Raw genomic sequence first — 17,026 nt, 5'->3', positions numbered from 1 at the left:
AGGTACTATCCAGCAGTTCATATATTTTCAGCTTTCTGAATCACTCAGGAGCTGGAAGACTGAGGGTGGTGGCTCATGCTGGTCAGTGATGTGCTCCCAATAATTTTTCCTGTTAGCCTGTGGTGAGTGTGCTCCAGGAGGAAGCGAGAGACTAGAGATTCTACCCATTTGTTTTCTCATTTAAATAATAAAATAAAATACAATAAAATATTACTAAAATGTAGGGCTGTCAATTAATCACAGTTAACTCACAGGATTAACTCAAAAAATTAATAAAAAATTAATCGCGATTTATTGCACTTTTAATCACACAATTACACAATAGATTACCAATTGAAATGTATTAAATATTTGTGGATTTTTTTCTACATTTTCAAATATATTGATTTCAATTACAACATAGAACACTGCTCACTTTATATTATTTTTATTATAATTTTTACAGTGCAAATGTTTGTATACAAAAGGAATAGTATTTTTCAATTCACTTCATACAAGTACTGTAGTGCAATCTCTTTATTGTGAAAGTGCAACTTACAAATGTAGATTTTTTTGTTACATAACTGCACTCAAAAAACCAAAACAATGTAAAACTTTAAAGCCTACAAGTCCACTCAGTCCTACTTCTTGTTCAGCCAATCGCTAAGACAAACAAGTTTGTTTACATTTATGGGACGTAATGCTGCCCACTTCTTATTTACAATGTCACCTGAAAGTGAGAACAGGCATTTGCATAGCACTTTTGTAGCCCGTATTACAAGGTATTTACATGCCAGATATGCTAAACATTCATATGCCCCTTCCAGCTTTGGCCACCATTCCAGAGGACATGCTTCCATGCTGATGCTTGTTAAAAAAATATGTTAATTAAATTTGTGACTGAACTCTCTGGTGGAGAATTATATGTCTCCTGCTCTGTTTTACCTGCATTCTGCCATATATTTCATGTTATAGCAGTCTCAGATGATGACCCAGCACATGTTGTTGGTTTTAAGAACACTTTCACTGCAGATTTGACAAAACGCAAAAAAAATACAAATGTGAGATTTCTAAAGATAGCTACAGCACTCCACCCAAGGTTTAAAAATCTGACGTGACTTCCAAAATCTGACAGTTTTGGATCATTATCAAGCAGAATCCGTCATTGGCATGGACACATGTTCTCTGGAATGGTGGTTGAAAAATGAAGGGACATATGACTGTTTACCTCATCTGGCATGTAAATATCTTGCAACACCGGCTACAACAGTGCCATGAGAACACCGGTTGTCACTTTCAGGTGTCGTAAACAAGAAGCAGGCAGCATTATCTCCTGCAAATGTAAAGTTTGTCTGAGCAATTGGCTGACCAAGAAGTAGGACTGAGTGGACGTGTAGGCTCTAAAGTTTTACATAGTTTTATTTTTGAGTGCAGGTGGGCTTTTTTTACATAATTCTACATTTGTAAGTTCAACTTTCATGATAAAGAGATTGCACAACATTATTTGTATTAGATGAATTGAAAAATACTATTACTTTTGTTTTTTACTGTGAAAATATTTGTAATAAAAATAATATAAAGTGAGCGCTGTACACTTTGTATTCTGTGTGGTAATTGAAATCAATATATTTGAAAATGTAGAAAACATCCAAAGTATTTAAATAACTTGCATTCTATTATTCTTTAATCGTGCAATTAATTGTGATTTTTTTTAATCACTCAATTAATCGCGATTATTTTTTTTAATCGCTTGACAGCCCTACTAAAAAGCTTCAGTAGAACCATAACTAAGGAAGAAAGCAGAGACGCTTGGCAAATTAACTCACACTAAGAGCATTTCCAGGAAATGTTTATCTTTGTTTCTGAAAAATACAAGTAGTGTTTTGAAAGAACAGCAGTGTTCAAATAGGATAAGTGAAATGGGGAGACCATGTGGGTTGATCAGAGGGGCACCTTCCACCATAAGTTTTTGGTGTCATCAGTTCTATCTCAAAAAGCAAAAATCTTGCACTTCAGCAGCATTTTTGACCTCCAAGAATAAGTCAACCTAGCAATAGATAGAATCCTCGATATGCTGAGACCACTCCTTATCATGCTGACCAATAATATCTCATTGTTTCCTTGTACTCCCCTGTCTGTCTGTATCCATCTCTTGTCTCTTCTCTCATAGTTAGATTGGAGGCTCTCTGAGACAGGGACCATCTTTTTGTTCTATGTTTGTACAGCACCTACCACAACTGTGTCCTTGTCCGTGCCTGGGACTCTATGCACTATGATAATACAAATACTATTTGATCACCTTGATAGATTAGTCCTTCAGCCCTCGTATAGATTATGCCGATCACAACACGCCTCCAATTCTTCTCTTATCCTGGCCTTCCTTCTCTATGTCTTTTGATGATAAAATCTTCCCATCTCTTTGGAGGTCGGCTGAGGGGTCATTTCAGTTCCTTTGGGTACCACTCGGCAACAGACCCCTGCAGCCCATCGATTGTCAGTGAGCCTCACGATATGCCCAGCCCATCGCATTTTACTATGTCTGCTCTCAACAATGACATCCTGCACTCCACTCTGCTGTCAGATCATTCACTGGGGACTCAGTCGCGGATTCCCAGAATTCTTCTTTCCATTGCTCTCTCCGTGACAGACAGTTGTTGCTCCTTTGTCTTCATCAGCGCCCATGTTTCACTGCTATACAACATTGCTGGCAGTACTGTTGAGTTGAAGAGGCTGGCGTGTGTTGCCTTGTTGATTTTTCCTTGGTGGACATCCTTGATAGAATTGAACCTGCTTTCTTTCTTTGTAAATACTACTACTGTTACTAATAATAACAATATATGTGTAAATATAATATAAGAATAAAGTGTATAAGTAGTACAAATTATTCCTTCCAATGTGCCTTTGTCAACAGTGAATTTTATCTGCTATCAAGTTACCCATCCCCCTAACTTTGTTAGATCCCGCTGAAATGCCTCACCAACTTCACTACACAAAATTCCCTTTAACTTTAAACAATGTTTAACAGCCTGGAAAGACTCCATTTGACTTCAAAGGACTTGGATCAGGTCTAATGGAAGGACTGAGGAGAAATCCTATATTTGGATTTGTAAATCATAATAATATACATGCACAAAACATTTTCATTCACCTATGTGTATTAGTAACAATACCTTGCATTTCAATAGGCATCTTTAATCCAAGGCATGTTTAATCCAACACATTTGACTTTGTTAACAAACTAAGCATAACATCCCCGTGACATAGATAAGGAAGGGCAGCCACCTACATTCACCTCTACAAGGCCACCAAACATATCTGGAGTTTTCAGTCAAGTGCAGTCCCGTTTAGAGTTATCATGACATGAGTCAAAGAAGCGCTAGAAAATGGTCAAGGGATCGACAACTAAATTTTTGAAATACCCAAATAAATGTAAGAGTCTTTGTCTGATTTTTAGCAAGCTTTCCGGATAGACTACTATGGGATAAGATGTGGCATGCAAACTGCAGGAATAGCGATTTCTTTGGAAGACGTTACAAGGAGAGTACCCCTTTAAGTAGAAACATGTTTCCCTTTTAGACCGTTAGCCCCTTCTGTTAAAAGTATTTCCAAAAAGGAGTGAGACTGCGTATACCAGCACTGACACTTTTGCTGAGCAAAAAAAAAATATTTTCGGTTGTATTTTAAATGGCAATTTAAAAAGTTAACATGTGCTTCAATGCCATGTAATGCTTTCCTGTCAGAAAGGATCAGCTGACAGAATTAGATACAGAACCTATTTGTCCTTGTCACTGCCGTCCAAAGAAACACTCCCTGCGAGCAGAGAGCTTGACATGGCTGCAACCAACAGCTAAGACGAGCATATTATTCGGGTACTAGAGTTGCTTTCAGCCGGACTAATCCTAAAATCGTGACTGTATTCCAGTGGATTCATTCAGTACGGATTATTGATTAGGGGCCTGAGCCAAAGCTCCCCCTGAAATCAATGGATTTCTTTCCATTGACTTCAGTGGGGTTTGGATCAGGACCTATCTGCTGATGATGGAACTTGAATAGCTATTCCAAATGAGAAAAACAGCATGGCATAAATCAGCCAACATGATTTCTAGCAGAGAGGGAATTCTTGGGAGTGTTATTTCATTGCTTTTTAGATCTGTACTCTGAGCACAGTCTCAAACAATCTGCATATCAGGTGATTGTGCCATCCGGTTCTGATATTGTCAAGGAATTTGTTCTTATTGCTTGTATTATGTGAAAACAGTGCAAAGGCCTCAACTGATGCAAAATAAAGTTGTCCTCTGTTTAGACCACAATATCACATCAAGCCTGTGCTCTGGTCCCTCCATTGGCTCCCAGTTTCCTCCCACCACCAGTTCAAGCGCTTGGTCCTGATCTTCAAAGCCATTAGCAGATGAGGTCCAGTTATACTAGAGATTGCAGGCCAGATTCTGTGGCCTGACTACACTCGCTTTGCCCTGTTTGCCCTCCACTCCCTGTTTGCCATGGTGCAAAGGGAGCAGAAAATTCCTGTATTTCCCCGGTGTTTATAAAGCTGACGTCACCACCTCCTATTCAAGCACCTCTCACTGTTGCAGGGATGTGAGGGGCAGAAGGGAAACCTGACACATATTAGAGCAGCTTACAACAAGGCTGGAGCCATTGCAGATGTGACTAGAGAATCAGGGATCTGTGCCTCAGTGTCCCTATCTGTAAAATGAGGATAATGATGATGATCTGCTTTGTGAAGCACTTTAAGATCTGCTGATGAAAAGTGCTATCGAAAAGCAAGGCACTATTATTATCTGATTCCATCCTTCGAGCATGCTACTAAACCTTCATCTTTGGTAAAGCTTTTCCACCAGGTGCTAGAACTAGTGGTGCTTTTCCACCAGGTGCTAGAACTCCAGTAGTTCTAGGAACAGAACAAAATCAGGAACAGAAGAAACCTCTCCATGATAAACTGAATCCATAAACAGTGGGAGTGGGACATAAACTATACAACGACCTGATTCACAGGGCATGGGAGAAGACACAGAAGCCAGCTGGCACCTGGTCCCACCAACCAATCTTTTTCTTCAAGAAAAGGTATTCTGATCCCCACCTCATGTTTTCCTTTACCACCTTCCTGCCTCTGCTCTTCTCCTTGGTTTTTCTTTCAATTATCGTTTTTCTCCAGTCTGTTTTTCTCTCAGCTGCTCCTTTTCCACCCCTCCCCACCTTCATACCAAATCCAAGTTCATACAATGGCCAGACTTGCACAGAGATTCTATCCCATCTCCTTGATCTTTGCCCACTGCTGACTCCCCTTTGCAGCAGGCACTGGAAGATGCAATACTGGGTTCACTGAGGCTGATCATACTATTGCACAGATCCAGTGAAGGGACATCACCAAGCCCTCCCATCAAGCATAAGCCCAGGACAGCTGTCCTGGCAGTCTACCAGCCTACTTCCCATCCCAGTCATTGAAACGTACTAAGGGTAGAGGTCACCAAAACTTTAGTCACAGAGGAAAACCACATAGGGGAAAAAATGACCTTAATTAACAAGTCCTTTCTTTTCAACTCAAGAAGTAGTGCTTCCTGAGTGGGGAAGAAGAGCCAGTTATTTTAAAGTTAAAGTAAAAGCACCACAATTTTTACTGTTGTGTGGGGAGGGATTAACAACAGCTCTCTACAACATTCCTGTAAAATTTGTGGTGCTTTTTTATTTTAAAAAGTGGTGTAATACAGTATGCAAGTGAAAAATCAAGCAGTTATTTATTTATCACTTTAATTACAGCACTTGTATTTTAAGCTTAGCAGGTGGAAGTCTTTGGCACACTTAAAAGATATTGTATGTCCATGTGCTAAAACATGTCTTTTAAGCCCTGAACTGATCCCATAATAACTTTTACAAGAATTGGACAACAGCAAGGAATTATTTAAAGAGCAATAAATGTGCACTACATCTACTGAATTAAAAGCACTTGCCTTCTTTGCCTGCATATAGAAATGTCAAAAGACATGAATATCAAGGAATACTAATAGTCCTTACTCAGTCATTGAGCTTAATGGATGGTATGAGTAAGGGCTTCTGTCATGTACCTGTGACGGGTTCGGTCACAGAGATCCCGTTGGGACTGTCACCTGATGTGCTGAAATTACTGCTGAGCCTGTTTTCCCTGCCAGCTTGGGACTTCCAGAACCCTGTCTTGTTGAGCCAGACATGCTAGCCTGCTGCAACACAGACCCAGGGTCTGGACCACACCCCCAAAGCTACAGACTACCTGTCTCCAGCATCCAGACACCCAGTTCCCAATGGGATCCAAACCCCAGATAAATCCGTTTTATTCTGTATAAAGCTTATACAGGGTAAATTCATAAATTGTCCACCCTCTATAACACTAATAGAGAGATATGCACAGCTGTTTGCTCCCCCAGCTATTAGTCACTTACTCTGGGTTTATTAATAAACAAAAGTGATTTTATTAAGTATAAAAAGTAGGATTAAAGTGGTTTCAAGTAATAACAGACAGAACAAAGTAAGTCACCAAGCAAAATAAAGCAAAAACACACAAGTCAAAGCCTAATACATTAAGAAACTGATTACAGGTAATATCTCAGCCTCAGAGATGTTTCAATAAGCTTCTTTCACAGACTAGACTCCTTCTTAGTCTGGGCCCAATCCTTTCCCCGGTACAGTCCTTGTTAGTTCCAGTAGACATCTCAGGTGGTAAGCAGGGGTTCTCTCATGACTGGACCCATTTGTCCTGCTCCTCCCCCCTTTTATAGCTTTGGCACAAGGTGGGTATCTTTTGTCTGTGTTTGTCCCCACCCCACCTCATCAATGGAAAAGTACAATGATTAAGATGGTTTCCAGTATCATGTGACATGGTCACATGTCACTGTAAGACCCCTAGTCTCCATTCTTCCTGGGTTAGCCCACACATACACAGGAAGGCTTGCAGGTAAATAAACCATTTACAGTCAATGGGAGCCATCAAGATTATAAACCACTATTAATGGCCCACACTTTGTATAATTACAATAGGACCTCAGAGATATACTTCATATTTCTAGTTTCAGATACAAGAATGATACATGCATACAAATAGGAGGAATATATTCAGTAGTTTATAACCTTTGTTATGATACCTTACAAGAAACCTTTTGCATAAAGCATATTCCAGTTACGTCATATTCACACTGATAAGCATATTTTTATAAAACATACACAGTGCAACATCACAGTACCCCAATATTTATCGGTCTTTATTACATTATATATTAACCTTATGCTTTTCATATTTTTGGGTGCTGCTCCTGTAAAAGCAACGCTAGCTCAGGCTTTGTCTATGGTAGAATTGTTTTGCCAAAACTCTCCCCCAGTTGCTGCCACTGGCTCAGCTCCATCAAGGGTAGCAACAGCAGGACCATTAGTGTAGGCAAGGTACAGGCAGCCACCAGTGTTTTAATCACTATGCGAACAAAGTAGGGTCAGATAACCTGATGGTAAAAATGTCAGCAGTGGTGTGGAACACTCAACAGTAGCTTCTTTGCTGATGTAATGGTAACAAAATATTTGCAAAAAAGCTAGTACAGACATCCCCTAATAGCAAGGGGCACCTTGATGTAGACAGCAGTGAAATGAGGACAGACACATGCATGGAATTAAGTGGAAGGCTGCAACTTTTATTAAACTGTAGCACAAGGGAGCGGCACTATGCACCGATCACCCATACTCTCCTTTACCAGGCATTTAGTTAGTTCTAGTGTGGGGGGGTTACATGGCTCCTTACCATAAAACCCATAATGCAGGTGACTCTCTGCATCCTACCCCCAGGACGGCCGGAGGAAGATGACTAAGGGTATCATTCGGTAAGCACCACAGTAAAACCCACACTTTGTGCAGTCGCTGCAGATCCAAGGCATACTATCTCCAGAAATCCACCTGTGGGAAATGTGGGTACCCTGCTAAGTGCAAGAGAAAGTATAAATGGACTGCCAAGGCTAAAAGATGCAACACCACTGGTACTGATCGTATGAGGCACCCGAAAAATGTCTACCGTCGATTCAGGAATGGATTCCGTGAACGAACAAAACCTAAGCCCAAGAGAGCTGCCATTGCAGCATCCAGCTCATCTTAAGGATGCATCTGTTTGTTACAATAAATGGTCTAATCCGGAAAAAAACAGAACAAAAACCAAACCCTTAACTGCCCACTTCAAATTCCTTTTACATAACAATCTAACCCTTATTGCCTACACCATTTTAAGTGGCCTCCTACACCATTACCTCTTATGCTTAATAATCTGTCCCAACTTGTATTTAGCTCGGACACTGATTTCTTCTCCCAGACCTGAAGAAGAGTGTGTGTAGTTCGAAAGCTTGTACCTCTCATCGACAGAAGTCGGTCCAATAAAAGATATTACGTCACCTACTTGTTTCTCTCATGATTTATTAATGTGAATCTCCTACTTACATATTTATCCTGTGACTCTTTCCTGGTTAGGTTTAAGTGGTGCTGCATGCAGTTATACATTTTTATCACTAACAACTTATTTTATGGCACAGTAACTGCTGTTGATGACAATTTTTACTATTTTTAACAGTACTAGAAGGTAAACCAGAACATACATCAGTGCTTCCAAGCAAGACATTGCTTTTAGCTACTAGTATCTGGAAGTTTAACTGCCCTGACTGCATAACTATATAACACAACTACACTAGCATTGCACATCAAAAAGCACATTCTTTAGTCAGTCTTTTTTTGTTTGTCTAATAAAACATGATTTCTGGGTGTTCATGGCTAAATCTAGCAAGGTTGATTATTAGCATTTTATGAATCATGTATCTGAGTTGTTAGTGTGTTGTATCTGATACGAATCCTTGCATTATTCTGTCATTCACCTAGATGTCCATAGCTACATTGGCCTGTTGTATTACCTTTTTGCTGTATATCCAGTTTACCTAGATTTTCTGGCTGCCTCTTGTGGGTTCATTAACAGGTTCCTTCATGCAGTGACAAGTTGTAGAGAAGGACACATGTTCTATGTGATCTGGAGGGTTGACTCCTGCCTTAACACATTTTTTTTTAAATCTATCCCTAGGTTATTACATGTTGAATTAAAAATATATCAAAGCCCTGCTATTTTTTCACCTTTGTAAATACAGTCAATCATCAGTTTTAATGTGACATTAGAGATAGTGAAGCGAAATATTCATTATTTTTACTGCACTCCATGTAAGTAAGTGAATTTGATTATGATACAAAAGGAAAGAATTTGCAATCATTAACTATGATGCTTTTGGGAAGGAGATTAGATAGGAGACCAGCATCATTAGAGGTTTTTATCTAAAGATTTCCTGCCTGGGGTAATTGTTCAGAGGAGCAGCAGTAGTCAGAGGGGTTATGTCATTTATTTTCTTTACTATAGCTTTGGGCTAAGCATTGTTTTATGGATTCATTTGAAAAAAATTTCTTTTAATTTTAACAAAAAGTGAGTGTCTTTTTTGTTGAACTCATCCTTTCATGGAGTTGAAGGGATTCTTTTCTTTCTTTTTTCTTACAAAATACATCAGAAAACTGTGGTTAAATGATATTTCACTTTCAAGGTATTGTCATTAGTTAAATCCTTTGAGACTGTATTATATTGCTGGACAAGCCAACAGTTTCAATAAATGTATTAGCAATATTAGCAAGAAAATAGTTGAAAATATGTTCTTTTACTTGTACTATTCATCTATGAAACATGACTGTTGACCTATTGATAAGACTGTCAATACATCACTATAGTATAGCCTACACAGCAATCCTATAATTGATCACACACTCAAACACAACTTGCATCTGTTATCTAGTTTTTCCAGATGCTTTTCCTATGCTGTATGTTCTTGGATGTTATTTCTGTCTTGTATTCCCTTGTACGCTGCATTTCCAATAAAAGAAATGTAAAAAGAAAAAAGTATGCATTTTATATAAAATCTAAAACGATAAATGTTTTTCTGCTGGTCATGCTTTTCGTTTTTGGAATCTCATTTCTGAAAACAGAAAAGTGGGAGAACGTAAAAATATTTCCTTACAGGTGACTTGCAAGGATAAAAAATTGAAATTATTCTGGTGTTTGCTTCCTTGTTATTTAATAACAGAGGACTGAAAAGCTTTTTGGTATTTTCTTTTAACTTTCTGTTTACTTTTTACACTGTAAATTCAGGTTTTGTATACTCAAGAAATCTAATGACAATTAACTTAGGCTTGAATAGAGACTGGGAGTGGTTGACTTACTATACAAAGTAAAACTATTTCCCCTTGCTTATTCCTTCCCCTTCCCCCCCACCTCCACCACTATTCCTCAGATGTTCTTGTTAACTCCTGGAATTGTGCTGGAAATGAGCAACCTTGATTATCACTTCAAAAGGTTTTCTCTCCCCCCACCCCACTCTCCTTCTGGTAATAGCTCATCTTAAGTGATTACTCTCCTTACAATGTGTATGATAAACACCCATTTTTTCATGGTCTGTGTGTATATAAATATCCTCACTCTATTTTCCACTTTATGCATCCACTGAAGTGAGCTGTAGCTCACGAAAGCTTATGCTCAAATAAATTGGTTAGTCTGTAAGGTGCCACAAGTACTCCTTTTCTTTTTGCAAATACAGACTAACATGGCTGCTACTCTGAAACCTGAAAAACTAATGGGATTAAGACATCACAAGAAACAAGAAGCTGAAGTTAAGTAACAGAGAGAAAAAAGGATTTTTAATCAGACTGCTTAAAGTTGTTCAGGCTAGGTCTTCAGCAGGTTTAAATTACTGCATTAAATGTACCTGCATTGAGGTCAGTATATATATACCAATTTACATGATGTGAGGCTCTTGCTCTTTGATTTTTGTTTTTTGTTAACACCCTTTACACCAAAATGCCTAATAAACTCTTGGGAGAAAGGATTTCTTTGCTGAACATTCAACTCCCCCATTCCTTCAAGTAAGGTGTGAGAAAGCTCATAATACACATTTGAGACCGCTAAGAATTATTCCAGCAAAACCAGGGAAGATCAATTTTGATATTCCTGCTGTCTGGCTTTGTACTATGGATCTCAGATGCCTTATAGGAAGTGATTGGGTGCTCATGTAATAAGCAGGCTTGCTACCAATGTATTTAGTATACCTTTTTCCTTTTCTAAAAAGGGATAAGGGACTCCAGCAGGTGCACTTAATATCAGCAAATTTGACAGATGGTGTTGGCCTCCTCTTTTTTTCCAGTTGTGCAAATTCAATTCTAAAATGTAATTTTTTAAAAAAGTTGTCCCACAGAGATTTCCCTTCAAATCTCCTTTAACAAAAGTTTCTTTAAAGGTAGGTGAGGGTGGAAAAGATCAGAAAAAATAATTTTCTATTCCTCTCTTAGCAAGCATGGGTTGTGAGCAGTAAGTTTTCAAAATACACTTTCTTTCTTTCCTCTGAACTGAAACGATGATTTGCTTAGGCTGCTAGAATTACTATTGTGGCAAAGTGGCACAAGTACATCACACTGTCAATAGATTATAACTTTTAGGAATTTGGGAAGCACTTGCAATGGAAAAAATCTATAACTCTAGAAGGTGCTCTTATAACAATTATCTGAACATTTGACTGCCCTTTATCAATTACACTGAAAAGGGCTCAGTAATTAGAAGTTCAGAACATTTGACCAAGTTCTCTCTGTACTAACAGGATTATTTCTCCCTACTTGATAATTGGTCATACACAAGACAGATTTAAGTGTCTAATGTGAGGACTTTGTGATCCTTACCTGTACTTGCCGATTTTCTCTTTGCTCTTACTGTGTTAATACCTTGCAATATTGTCTGAGAATGTATCTATCTAGACTTCTATACCTCACTGTGATGTCTGAGCACATCACAGGACCATTAGTGTGTAAAAAATATATGTTTCTAATGAGGCATCAGGACCATTTTATCTAGGCTTCTATACCTGACTGATGTCTAAGCATGTCACAGGAACATTCTGTCCCCAAGTTCTCATACTCTTCCAGTAGCACATGGTTGCCCCTGCCATGGTGGAATCAGGTCTTTTGGTATTCTCTGGAAAGGATTCCTAAAGCCCTGCCATTCCCCACCCCAGTGCTGTCCCTAGGAGAAGGCTTATTTAAATCTCCATTTTGGGGTTAATCCCCAGCCAAAATTCAGAAATAGCTCAGGGAGACACTACTAGCCAGAAAATAATTAAGGGCAGGTAAGCCAAGGCATGTCACTTCAATAAGTCCACTACTTTCAGAGGGAAGAAGTGACAGAGTGCTGGGCTGATTGGAAACTAGACCAGAGGAACACTGGAGAAACAAGGAAACTTGAACTGTATTTTTTAAAAGTTCTTTGTCTATAAAGCTGCATGGACACAATGCGATTAGAGATTTTTGCAAAATTGGTGCCAATTTGAATAAACTCAGACCCTTGCAATAAAACCCTCTCTCAAGAATGTGACTTGTGTGTTCAAGCCTGAGTCTCTGGGGAATTTTTGACTCTTGTCATTCTGCCTCTTGACCTGTTACAAGCTCTCAGTCTTATTCTGGGCCTGCTTCTTGCTTGTATTTCTCAGTAGGGGTTGGCAGCGTGAAGCAAGGGGTAGTCTGCCAATGTCCCTCTCTGAAATCCTGCTCAGGAGTTGAAACAGCCTCACAGACATACATGAGAGAATCACAATGATCTCTGCACAATTCCCAGTTTAATCAGACAGAGATTTTGCGATGTTTCACTCACAACTGAACAAATGCTTTCCATCTCCCTCTATTTTTCAATGCGTGGTCCAGTTCCTCAACTCTTATATGAAGAATCTGGTAAATTTGACAAAATGCTGCCATATTTAAAGTTATTTAAATGCAAATAAAACATCAGAACAATTTTAAAAGACATGAAAAATATCTATTTGCCAACAGTCTGAAAAATGATTAAATGGAATTTTATAAAATTAAAAAAAAAATGAATGTGTCTGGCTGAGCACAAGCATAAGAAATTTCAGTCCAAAGACGATTGTTTTCAGAAAGTTATAAGTGCCTGAAAACAGAAAAGTAACACTGTGCAAGTGCTTCATCAGCCTCGATGGAACCTGGCTACTGCACAGCTGTAATAAATATTTAGTGACCACACATGGAAATAAATGGAAATTGCTGCTTCACGTGAAATCTTGGCACCACTACAGATAATGAGACTTTTGCCACTGGCTTTAATTGGAAGCAGGATTTCACCCTTATGCTCTGGCTACACTAGAGATCTTACAGCGACACAGCTGCGCCCCCTGTAAACTCTCTATTGTAGCCACTCTAGCTGTTGGGAGAGCACCTTACTCCCCATATCAATGGAGCATCTGAGAATAAAATGGCAAATCCAATCGCAAGGACATTGACACCTAGCACCCAACAACCCAGAGGGATATGGATTTCCCCACCTTACCATAGGAAAGCTGAACAACAGCTCGAGATCAAAGGACTGGATGGGTATGAGGTGGGGAATAAGAGTTGGTTACTGGGAGCCGTGGCTCTCTCCTGGAGTCTGACAAAGGAGGTCAGATGGAGGCAGACAGACAGAGCTTGAACCAAGGGGGTCACTATAGCTTGGCTGGGCTCTGGGCTAACTAGAATGAACTATGCTTTAACCTTCATTTCTCTAGATTACCCCAAAAACTTCCTATGCTGTGTTCCAGTTAACAAATAAACCAGACTGTTTTGACAACTCTGTGTAAGTGTCATTGCAAATGCTTGGCGAGGTGCATTAATCCCCGAAAAGTATACAAGTCTCTACTGGGACCTGAGTCAGTTGGACTCGTTGAACAGAACTTATGATGTGAAGCAAGAGTGCTTCAGGCCAGGAGGTCCAGTCTAAGGAGGCAATGAAGCCATGTGGCTTACCCTGGAGGAAGAAGGAGACCCCTAGGGGGTCTGGCACACTGAAGGGGTTCCTCCTAGAGACTGTTCCAAATCTGAAGCCATAGCACCGATCCTGTGATTCTGTGACAAGGGGTACCTGGAGATCAGTAGTGATGCAAGGGATCAAGATCTCAAGCAGATTTTTAGAGTAGAACATGTTGCTTCTGTAATTCCTTAAAATAGCTGGATATTACCTTCATGAAGGTCACTGGGCCAAAATGTTGTCACATCAGGGCTGTAATTTCTGATGCTAAAATGTCTTAGGAAAATACATTCTGTTGAAAGCATTTTTGCTAATAGCATTAAAAGCGTGCAGGGAGGATACATCTCTCCTCTTATAAAAAACTGTATTCATGATTTAAAAAGGACTAGAACTCCAGGAATTATTCTGCCTGAAACTTAAAGAAGGCAAAGGAGCAACTCTAATGCAGTCCAGCGGAGACTCTATAAATAACACCCTACTCTCAGTCTGCTGAAGTAAAAGTATGTTCTGTAAGTGCATTTAGCTGCAAATATTAAATCATCTTATTGTTTTAATTTGCGTTAGCAAATAAGCGTTAGATAGCAGGATGACTGACATTATTTCAGAGCATCCTTAATGGCTGATGACAGAGCCAGACCTGAATGAAGAAAGGATGAGGAAAAGTCACAGTTCCCCAGCTAGCACTTTCCCCCATAAATGTGAGGTCATGAATTTATTCCTCTTGAAAAGCCAGACTGATAGGACTGGAAACTGAAGCCATCTGCTTATCCACAACACAAGTGTAATATAAGCAACAGCAATGTAAGCTTCTTCATGGGGCTGTGCCCTGCCGATGTGCCTCTGCCTGATGTGGAGCTAGTACTGAGAGAGCAGCTTATACTTTGCTCCATTCCATCTCTCTATTGAAATTGCCAACAGGGATATTTATTAATGTGTGATTATGACTTTTATAATATGGATTTGTGTCCACTGGGAACTAGACTGAACCTCCAGATGGCCAGCTCATTTCACATCAGCCGTAGAACAACCACCACCAGGTGACAATGACTTTGCCCGCTAATGACTAGAGCCATTTGAAGAGGGCCTATTGTTATTTCAGAGAAAAAATATTTTGACTAATATAGAACTTCTGCATGTGTAACACCGTGCTGCTGCATTTGGGTTCTGGCTGCATTAAAGTTTGTTGGGGTTTTTAGGACAACGTGGTAACAAGGTCAGCACCTACCTCTCATGAGCGCCTCTTCTGCTTAGGTGTGTCTGCATTCTTTCAGCAAGTAGTCCTGGCCCTGGTATGGGGCCATATCTCCAAGGCTTCCTCCCTGGAGACCCTATCTTCCTAGGGCCCTCCCCAAGCTCAGGCTTTACTCAGTCCCCACAGCCTGCCAGGAGCTCCCTCAATGTTCCCCCAGTCCCTGCTAGCAAACAGTCTTTGACGCAGTCCTAGCAGCCAGCCAGGAGCCTCTTGCTCCCCCAGTTCCTGCTGGCACACTGTCTTTGGTCCTGTTGGTCTTCCAGTCAGGCATGTAGTAGAATATAGTATGCAGGGTCTTGGAAAAAATTTTGAAGAAGAAAGTAGTTAAGGACATTGAGGTCAATGGTAATTGGGACAAAATACAACATAGTTTTACAAAAGGTAGATCGTGCCAAACCAACCTGATCTCCTTCTTTGAGAAGGTAGCAGATTTTTTAGACAAAGGAAATGCAGTGGATCTAATTTACCTCGATTTCAGAAAGGCACTTGATATGGTTCCACATGGGGAATTATTAGCTAAATTAGAAGAGATGGGGATCAACATGAAAATTGAAAGGTGGATAAAGAACTGGTTAAAGGGGAGACTACAACGGGTCATACTGAAAGGTGAACTGTCAGGCTGGAAGGAGGTTACTAGTGGAGTAATCCTCAGGGATTGGTTTTGGGACCAATCTTATTTAATCTTTTTTATTACTGACCTTGGCACAAAAAGCGGGAATGTGCTAATAAAGTTTGCAGATGACACGAAGCTGGGAGGTATTGCCAATACAGAGAGGGAATGGGATATCATACAGGAGGATCTGGATGACCTTGTAAATTGGAGTAATAGTAATAGAATGAAATTTAATAGTGAAAAGTGCAAGGTCATGCATTTAGGGATTAATAACAAGAATTTTTGTTATAAACTGGGGAGGAGAAGGACCTCGGAGTATTGGCTGATCACAGGATGACTATGAGCTGCCAAGGTGATATGGCCATGATAAAAGCTAATGCGGTCTTGGGATGCATCAGGCAAGGTATTTCCAGTAGAGATAAGGAGGTGTTAGTACCGTTATACAAGGCACTGGTGAGACCTCATCTGGAATATTGTGTGCAGTTCTGGTCTCCCATGTTTAAGAAGGATGAATTCAAACTGGAACAGGTACAGAGAAGGGCTACTAGGATGATCCGAGAAATGCAAAACCTGTCTTATGAAAGGAAACTCAAAGAGCTTGGCTTGTTTAGCCTAACCAAAAGAAGGCTGAGGGGAGATATGATTGCTCTCTATAAATATATCAGAGGGATAAATACCAGGGAGGGAGAGGAATTATTTAAGCTCAGTATGAATGTGGACACAAGAACAAATGGATATAAACTGGTCACCAGGAAGTTTAGACTTGAAATTAGATGAAGTTTTCTAACCATCAGAGGAGTGAAGTTCTGGAATAGCATTCTAAGGGGAGCAGTGGAAGCAAAAGATGTATCTGGTTCAAGACTAAGCTTGATAAGTTTATGGAGGGGATGGTATGATTGGATAGCATAATTTTGGCAATTTATTGATCTTCAACTATTAGTGGTAGATATGCCCAATGCCTTTGATGGGATGTTAGATGGGGTGGGATCTGAGTTACTACAGAGAATTCTTTCCTGGGTGTCTGGTTGGTGAGTCTTGCCCATATACTCAGGGTTTAGCTGATGGCCATATTTGGGGTTGGAAAGGAATTTTCCTCTAGGGCAGATTGGCAGAGGCCCTGGGGGTTGTTAGCCTTCCTCTGCAGCGTGGGGCACAGGTCACTTGCTGGAGGATTCTCTGCACCTTGAAGTCTTTAAACCATGAGTTAAGGACTTCAGTAGCTCAGGCATAGGTCAGGGGTTTGTTACAGGAGTGGGTGGATGAGATTCTGTGGCCTGCATTGTGCAGGAGGTCAGACTAGACGATC

General features: G+C 39.9%; 1 pseudogene; it reads left to right on the top strand.

Annotated features, from left to right (window-relative positions):
* Positions 1 to 2,490: 2,490 nt before the first annotated feature.
* On the top strand, positions 2,491 to 8,109 carry LOC125635466 (large ribosomal subunit protein eL37 pseudogene; annotated as a pseudogene).
* Positions 8,110 to 17,026: the final 8,917 nt, after the last annotated feature.

The sequence above is a fragment of the Caretta caretta genome, chromosome 4 (assembly GCF_965140235.1).
Source record: "Caretta caretta isolate rCarCar2 chromosome 4, rCarCar1.hap1, whole genome shotgun sequence".
NCBI lineage: Eukaryota > Metazoa > Chordata > Testudines > Cheloniidae > Caretta > Caretta caretta.
The sequence above is the reverse complement of the archived record's forward strand: the minus strand, read 5'-3'. Positions and strand labels throughout refer to the sequence as shown.